The following is a 9,932-nucleotide window of genomic DNA, read 5'->3' on the forward strand; positions in this document are numbered from 1 at the left end:
TCTCAGCGAATACTATCACACCACCAGCAGAGAATAGCAAGTGCTGGTGTGAATTAAAGAGGTGCGACATCGCAGCAGCCTGTGTGTGTGTGTGTGTTAGTAGTAGTAACAGTAGTGGAAATGATGCGTGCATATTCACATGTGTACAATGTGTGTTATTTATCTGTATGGGAATTATATAACAGATATAGAGATCTGTGATTATTTCAATATGTAACTCACAAAAATCAGAAATCTTCGGGCAACACATCACGCAATGAATATCAAAGAGCCTGCAGACTCCCCTCCCATCGCTCTCGTCACTTTCATGGTGAATTTCATGCAGATAGCCGTAAAAATTAATAACTGTCAGTTATGAGGCCAGCATGACACCAGATGAGTAGCAGGCCTCCACAAACGACACACCGAGGTCTCAAATGTCAAAGACACACTTCACCGATACTGATATAATACAAGAGAGTCCTTACGGTAGCATGAAAGACTCAGGACGTGTTTTTGTTCTGATAAAATGTATTTCACAGCAACTGTTTTTGTTGCGACCCTCTTGTTCAGGTTTCCCTTTTAAACTAAACATTCATTTAAAAACAATTTTTGTCATGGAATATTGTCCACTGACAGACCCTGGATTATCCATTAGTGACCCCTTCCCAAGCAGGCTAGATATGGCAATATACTTTAAAGAGGGTCTAGCCTGATATCTGAGAAATAAACCACCTTATCTCTAAGCGTAAAGCCGGAGGTCAGTGTTGATTACTGCCTCATTCGAACGTAATAATTCACAGTGTAGTTAGACTTCCACTGCAGTGCTTGTTTGATGGTAAAAAGCATCTGAATTGCAGTCCTACAACATCTTTGAGAAAAACTTAAATTAAGTAAGAAAGTGGACAGGATTTGAAGTTCTGTGCTCGAGAGACAATCGCGCCCGGTTAATTCTTTATGTCTGCAGGCGTGTGGTGTGTAGCTGTTGACTAGGACAAACCATAAAAAGTAGTTGTTTTTAGCCTTTAATATTCATTCTGTGACAACATATAAGGGGTGGAGCGTCCACTTTAAGAGAATAAACCACATTAAAATACACCAAATGTCGGCCCCTTACTAAAAAAAATGCTGCATCAATAAAAATTGGGCACCAAAGATCTGTCATGAATGATATGCGTCAAAATGTAAATTACAACACCTTTTTAGCGCACATAGTTCTATAAGAAAACGAGTGTAAATTACACAAAATCAGTGTGAGGATGAGCGTCTGGTGGTGTTTGCTCGTATCTATCTTTTCTTATATGAATGTGAGTGATTGATAGCTGAGGGAAGAGGTGAAGGCCTCCTCCCCGGTGGTCCGGCTGAGCTCTCAGCCACTGTGCAATGATCGCTGCTGCTGCTGCTGCTGCTGCTGCTATCCCTGACCCGCATCACCACATCATTGACACTAAACCGACCGCCAATCTTCCGTTGGCCTGCTGCCCTTGGCACCGTCTGCGCTGGCGCTGTTTGTATTATCACCCTGTTTCATAATGAAGGCTGAACAATAATGGAAAGAGGAACACTGTATCCACAAATACGAAGATAAAGTTTGTTTATCTATCATTATTTTCAGGCCGACTAATATTTTCCTCTTTAAAGAAAAAGAAAAGAATCGGCCCGTGGTGCACACTGCTGCACAGGCCGACCCTGCGGTGCACGTGTTAAGTGGCAAACACAGGGAGGATAAAACAGCTCAGGAACACTATCCCGTGTTCAAATAAACAGAGGTGTGTGGGGTCTGAAGGACAAACACACATTCATTAGGCGTCCCGGTGCCTGCAGACCCGTGGTGTTTGCGCAGTGATGCACACACACATTCACGTACACACACATGCCTTTACTCTCCCTCTTTTTTTAATCTCTCATTCTCTTTTTTCTCAGACACACACACACACTCACCCATAGTCCAACCCCCAATTAGACAATCAAACAGCTCCGCTGACCCTTAGCTTCTCTGGGATTGGGAGTTTACACCCCGACGTGGGACGCCCACTCCTGTTTACCCAAGAAACCTGACTGATGGATCGTATTGTTTGGCCTTTCGCAGTTATAATTGGCTGCGTTGTATAGGTTAAAGCTCGGGATATATTCTGCAGGCCCCAAACATGCCAGGCTTGGCCTCGGGGTCAATGACACTCATATCAGTCCAGGGCCCCCTAAATGGTAAAAGGGTCAGCAGCGAACATCACTGGCCGGCTAACGGCATCGGTCGATGTCGATGACTTCACCGTCTCACCGCCTCTCCGTATCCCTGCTGCTGAACCAGAGACACGAGCTTGGCCAACATTGCCTTCTAGTCCCCCAGCACGCAGTAAATATTTAGCCAGGACTCCACGCTGTGACACACAGAGTCCAAACAACCTGCTAAACAATTATCATTGGCATAATCTGTATACAGCGCAGCCTCCTTTATGTACCCATGTGTCAATATAGTATTTGGCTTTAAAACGCCACGTGATATTTTGTTATTTTCAAATTTGAAATTATAGTGAATGTGCTGTTGCTGTTGACTGTCATTCTGATGCCACACAGAAAGAAAATATGCATTTCAGGCTGGTTAGTCAATGCTGTAAATACGGTCCAGGGACTCGGGTCGGTCTGTTTCTGCTCCCACAAGCAGCATTGGACCACAAACAAAAGAATTTAGCTTAAAAAACAAGTTGAATTGTTACAAGTCGGCCCTGAAAGTCGATGGCCACATAAAAAAAGGCGACTGCAAACTAAAGTAGGCCTACACCAAAAATGTAGAAATAGCAGTAAAACAAGTAACAGCTTCACTGAGCATTGAACATTGAACATTGGCTGAGAGTTATTGTACGTAATAATTCTATGTAAGAAGATTGAGCAACAGGCCCGTTTTTCACATTACAGTAGCGAGCTAGCTTTAAACTCTACTCTATGACGGAAAATATTCTCGGATGACTACGCCACTGGTTGCTAAGCATTCAACAAAGACAGGTGCAAACACATCACACCTCTGTGTTTGGCCACTGGTGTAGTTGTCACACTTGGTTGTGCAAACATTTGCCAAAATATGGCTTCCGCTACTCTGCTGCTTACTAATGAGCCTTCAGGCGCACGATTTAAGGATCTCCAGCATTTTGCGGTTGCTCCTGGAGACCAAGCCATTTCAAATAAATGTGTGTGTGTGTGTGTGTGTTTTTTCTATGTTTTGTAGTTTATGTTACACTCTCAGGTTTCATTTCCGTCCACACCGGAGGTCTATAGCGGTGATGAATCAACACGGAGCTTACAGTAACTGAGCTGTAGTCCAGCAATGATAGATGTTTGTGTACTGTGGCTGTGGCTATCCATACTGCCAAATACTATTTTGATTTCCATATAATGCTGCACTGTTTGTGGTAGCCATCCAAAGTTAGCTAGATAGACAACATCTTGTGAGAACCAGGTTTTAGGTCAGACAAAACGAAAATAGTGAGCTTAGCAGTTGACGGTAGTGATCGTTGAGAGGGAAATTATATTTTGGACGTGTACAAAATGGATACCAGCGTGGGTTGAGTTCATTCTCAGTTAGTACACAAAACAACGGTCAAACTATCAGAGATCAGTAGTGCAGAGACATCCTGAAATGTCTTCCCTCCCTTAAACTGTCACCTGTATAGTAATGGCGTAAGTAATTAGCCAATTATTCATGACAGGGTGACTGGATGAAGAATTTCCTTAAATTCTTTTTTTTTTTTCCTAAACACGCTGTATGTCTTCCAAAATAAGACATGATCACACCATATGCTCATACTCACGTGATTTTCATTTATATCCGACATGCTGCTCAGCAGGACAACAGAAATCCTCCTCCCTTGATTGTGTGTTATTCATCGAGTAACAAAATAAACGACAACACTTGAACACCACAGTGTTAAACATGCAGCAAGTTGAAGAGTGTTTGAACATCACTGATGGGATTCAACCGCAACAGCACTGTCCAGTTGACCGCACAAATATTTGGAATACGCAGTGATACTTGGCAGCTTCCTTCTCCTTGAAACAGCATGCGAGCCACAGCTTGTGAAATCCACTTTCCCAAGTGTTGAAATGCATCTGAACATTGCACTGTAGTGCACAAAATGATTTACGATCAATCCGCCCTCCGACTTTCTTTGCTGGTTTGTCTCACCCGGATTGTCGAGTCTGGTCGACTCCGCCTCGGATTCAGAATTCACAGAGCTCTTTTGGTGGGCCGAGTGCAACCGCAAGAACATGAAGGCTCAGTTCATTTAGCATCTTAATGAGAAACATACCATATGGCTTCTATGTCTTGGCCTGTAAAATCATAACAGCCTTGCTAATCAAAGACATTGTGTAAAAGGAATACTGATTCCAGTTGTGGTCTGAATTTGGCAAGACACCCCGTTTCTTTCTTTACATTCCTCTGCCAAAGGCCGGCTAAAAGGAGTCAGTGTTTTACAGGAAATTAGCACAAACTGTACATCTAAGAGTATTGACGTCTAACACCTGCTTAAGGCAGACCACCATTTGAAAAATAATATTTCTGTTTGCAATTATGCACAGTATATACAGGATGGAATTGGAAACAGACCCCTAAATTGAATGTTCGGTTCACTGAAAGTACATTAAACACGCACCTTTCACTTGACCCTTGTTGTATATAACGTTGCAATTTCTTTTGCCCAAGCTTCGACACATTAGAGTCTAAGATCTACCACCTCCATTTCAACATAACGGCGGTGAATTCGATTCCATTGGTGTTCACAAAATTAAATGAAGACTATTAGCAATTCATTCAATAGCCGTTGTAGGAGTTTGTGTATAGACTAATGTGGCGGACCGTCCCACCTAACAGCGTCACAATGCTTAGAGCCTTGGCAGAAGCACGGTACAAATTATATTTCAAAACAGGTATGTGTCTCAAGTCAACAGTTTTCATTGGAACAACTTTCCTGTCGGTTATTCAGAGTGACAGGGTACCAGCTAAAGCAATAAGTTTTGTGATTAAAATTTCAGGCCCAGAACTGCAACTTGCTTATCGACTTGTTAAATAAAAGACGCCTTCTCACAGACAAAACGCTGCTTCTCTGACAAGGAGAGGATGGATTCGAAGCAGAGCGAGACATTTTATCAGACTCTTTGTACATCTCAAGTCATGGAAGTATACTTTAAGTCCTTGGTGGTCCAATACAGCTATCAGCATATGGAATGCAGCGGAAAGTTCTGCTTTGTATCTTTGCAATTAACTGAAGATAAACTTGGTGTTTAACACTGTCCTGATTTATCCTTTGTTTCTTAAATTATTTACAACATGATCTTTCCCACAAGTAAGTACAAACATGTAGCCTGTGTTTACGGTCACTGGACTTTGGTTAATTTGTTGTCTGCTTTAAACGGCTATGACGGGCGTATGAAGATAATGATGCGTTGTTTACGTCTCTGAGTGTTTCGTGGTTATAGGCCTGCAACTGTTGGCCTGTTTGGTGCTTTTGTGCAGACGCACATTTGATGGGGCCTATCTGCATCCTCGGCAGGGACATCTCATCTGTCCGTGTCAACGTGACGGAGGGTTTGAGGAATGAGAGGGGGGACATACAGTGGCCCAAAGGGCAGTGACCCCGTTCGTCTGAGATAAACCCCCCGCTGAGAAGCCGGGGACGGAACTGCTCAATTACCCGTTCACATGCACTTTGGCAAATGGTTTATTGGTTTGCATAAGTTTCTACAAATGAGAAGAGAAACTTCTGTGGGGTTTCTTTAATGTGACAAATATTTTTTAAATTCAACAACGAAAAGAAAGTACACACAAGTGCACTTTCACAGCGGTAAAGAACTTCTGCTGCTCACATCTTCTTCTCCTGCGCTGTGAATCCAAAAGCTCCTATAATAAATGAAAGAGAAAACTTGCTGAGCTGCAGTCAAATTCACTGGTTCACTGATGATTCTAAATATATAAGCCAAGATATGGTAGATATTAAAAAAATAAACCTGACCACTGCATGCAGCGAACACGATAAATTACTACAGTGAATATAAAACCCATTCTGTGATATTCTAATTTTAACTTTAATTGAACGTTTTTTCTTGTGTGCACGGAAGACGTAGTGGCTGACACAAACCTGTCTACGCTGGGCCCAACGTGGAGACCACCTTCTGACACCCGCTGCTAACGAGAAACTTACGGCCGAGGAGCTAAAATACATCTGACTAACACACAGTTGTGCGTGACCAATACTTAGCATTTGCAGCCACTTAAGTGTTAGGTGATACATAAAGACTAACAGCAGGGGCGAGGTGGAAATGCAGCTGGACATAAATAATGAAGCATGTCAATGTCACACTGAGTTTAATGCAAGTCGGGGTAACAAAAGCAGTAGCAATTCTGTCACGTTACATTTTTTGAGCTTTTGGATCAAAGCTACCACTAAATACCTCCCATGGCTGGTATGAACACACAAAGGAGACCACAGTTTGAATTACTTTGAAGGAGGCATTATGAAAATGTATACTGTAATAACTGGGTAGTGTTTTCAAGCACGTGTACCTTGGGCTAACTGAAAGGAATTAGAACAAAAACATCCTGACAGGAGAGGCTGGCACATTGTGAAAATGACTCATGCTTTGTAACCGAATCCCAGAATACAGAGGAAGTTTTCACTTTGGCCTTTTGATATAAAAGAACAAGAGCCGGATGAGGACATGTGACGCTGAAATGAGAACGAAAAAACGAAAAACGAAAAAAAAACAGTGGGTTTCAAAAGCAGAGACCAGTTCCATTGGACTTTTTTACTTCTGTTGTAAGTGGATCCCAATGTAAAGAGGCTGTGTAAGCCGGGATTTCACAATTGACCGCAAGCCCTGGGAAAATCATATAATGTGCACTCTTGAGAGAACTTGTGCAGCACTGCGCTATCATACCAATGATCCCTCCAGACTCCAGCTGAGGACCACCTGGAGAGCTATGGTTTCCAAATAATAGAAGCAAAATATTTTCCATTTGCTCAATCTAAATAAGAGTGGAATTGATTAATCTGTCCGCACGCTTTTTTTGTTGATTGATTAATACAAGAAAGATTCACAGTGCAAGGCTGTAAAGGAAAACTGCAGTCAAGACTCCTCGGTCAGAATGTTCACGTTTAGGATGATGTCTGACATTTCCGGTTCTTAATGAAGGCAGATATCGCCTACAAAGGGAGCGACACTCGTTGCGTTTCAAATGTTGTCGGAATAATCTCTCAATGAGACAAAAATGGCATCAGAATATTATGCCATTTCATACAGCCTGTACTTCCTACCTGTCCGTGTTTTAAAGGATAACAGAAAATGAAAATGAGCGTGTGATGTACGCTAAATATTTGCTCTTGAGGTGATCTTTGAGGGCAAATTGACAGCGAGCTAATGCCATTGGTGAGCCCTCGTTTATTAAACGATTTAGACAGTGTTTAAAGAAAACAAACACGCATGCACACAAACTCCTCAACGTGATTTATCCGGACGCCATGAGACGAGAGCAGCGCTCAATAGCTGGGGCCTACCTGATGGAGAGCCTGAGAGGCCAAGCAGGAACAGATGGACTGAGGCCGGCGGGGGAACTGGAAATGAGGGAGTAAAGGGAGTAAAGGGAGGCACGGACCACCATCATTGCTGCCCACACCAAACTACACTTACCACCTACCGTCGCCCGCCCCCATCCCAAACCCACCAAATCAATTTGCAGCTAAATGATTTTAGCCTGTAATGGATCTGCAACTTGCACACGTATGTACGAAGCCCAACATGGTACTACTTTTAACCCCCCGATGGTAACATTTACAAACAAGCGGCCACAAAGAGTCATCAATCCACACATTAACCTCTTTCTTGCCTTTGGGGGATTGTGCTATTCTCCATTATAGGGTTGAGAGAGTACCAAAGAAACTTAAACAGGGAGGAAATGGAAAAAGACCCTTTCAAAGCAGGCTAAAGAGGCAATTAGCCAAGCACACACAGAACCAAGCAATGGTCACTTCAGTCCTTGTCTACCCTTTGATTTAAGATCAGAAAATACATGATCAAAGTGAAGGGAGAGATTTGAGACCCTTGAGAGGTACAATGACCACTTCTAAGCTCCCTGAGCTGGAATCTAAAGCGTCGCTGTGCCTGCACATCTGGAACGGTATCTATCTTAAAGCCGATGCTGCTGTATTTATCCCCCTGGAGCAGTGTCGTTGTGTTTGTGTGTACTTGTACGCATCAGGCATCGAGTACCACGTAAACAGGGACGGGACACTCCGTCTTCCCGACTTGTGCAACCCGGTATGTGTCTCGTGCCACCGCGCCAGTAAGCCCTGGGTGGCTTCAGTTAGTCATGCCATGTGTATACTCTAGCCAAACAAGGCCTAAGGACACTCCAGGGTGGTACAGAGGAAGGAGGGGCGAGGAAGCTAAAGGCGAGGTAGTGTGGTCCGATGGTTGAAGCCAGTGATTTAGGGGCTGTTGATACCGGGCAGACAGCCCAGGCTCAGTCACTGACTCACTGTAGATGACGCTGCATAAGTCACTACACTTAAAATGTCCTCATATGTTTAGAAATGTTCAAGTGGAAATCAGGCGGGCTCACACAGCTGGAAGTCGCTACTGGATCTGATTTTCGAGTTTCTCTCTCGTTTTTTCCCTGAAGCTTTCATAAACAGATGGCCGAAGCTCATTAAGCTGTTATCAGGACTATTAATGACATTGTGAACACTTTCTGAGTTTTGTGTGCCTTAAGGGCTTGCGATTGCCAAAGTTGGGCCATTAAAGAAGGTGTGAAAATAACACAATGCTGCTGTGTGCTGCAGGCGGAGGGACGGAGGCCATGAAAGCAACGTACACACATCCTCGAATTGTTGTTGGGCTGAAGTTAATGATTTCATGTTAGCCGTCAGAAAACCCCACAATGCTACATTGGATACCACATGCATTGTATGTATTCCAACAAAGCAGTAGAGGGAACACACGACAGTCTCATCTGTTGTACTACTATTAAGATAACAGGGATTTGTTTCTATGCAAGTTCACAGCATTTTGTCTACAGCCATGATTGCGACTCTGTGATGGCTGACTCAGGTGCTTTTAGCTAAATGCTAACATGCTTACGATTATTAATAAGGAGTAATGCTTACCATGTTCACCATCTTAGGAACACGAGGCACGCTAACAATCGGCTATTAAGTTATTGCATTTAATTCAGCCAGGAATATGCACATATGTATATATTTAACTGAAATCCATCCAGTTGTTGTTATTGGTTTCCACTCAGAGCCAAAGTCATATGATTCAACCTTTTGCTGAACATTTATGTACCATCGATATTGAAATATTTCAACCAAAGACCAACAGAAAGACCAACATCAGCCTCAATAAACCAAAACGATCATCAGTGCTGCTTCAAAGATATTACCGGCATGACTTCAAATTAGACAACACGATCATTTATTTAAAGCAATTGGAAAACGTCTGTTAATGAGTCAAATTATGGCTAAAAATATTTTGTTTCTTGCAGCTTCTCCAGATGAACTTTATGGACCAACAACAAAGTGCTGGCCCACTCTGACGACACTTCGAGGCAACTTTTGGGACTTGCAAACTTTGATGTGGGCTTTTGCCTGCACACCAGCGCAGTTGTGCAGTCCCATGGTTACGTTGGTGGGTCGTGAAGCAAACAATGCAGAAACCGAATGGACCGAGGGAACAGAGTGCACTTTCAACATGTCATAAGTCTGGGAAACAGTGTAGGCGGCAATGAGAGCCTGCAAAACTCCAGACCCGTGTTGTTGATCCTTATGTGGTCATACGCAAACCTAACCATCTTCCTCGGGGATATCCTCGCATAGTGCATGAGAATTCCCCCACTGACCCTGCAGAAATAAAATGTCTTTTCAGGATTTTTTTTTTTGTCATTTTTTTTAAGGAAATCATTATTG

Source organism: Gasterosteus aculeatus, chromosome 9 (genome assembly GCF_964276395.1).
Source record: "Gasterosteus aculeatus chromosome 9, fGasAcu3.hap1.1, whole genome shotgun sequence".
In the NCBI taxonomy this organism is placed as follows: Eukaryota; Metazoa; Chordata; class Actinopteri; order Perciformes; family Gasterosteidae; genus Gasterosteus; species Gasterosteus aculeatus.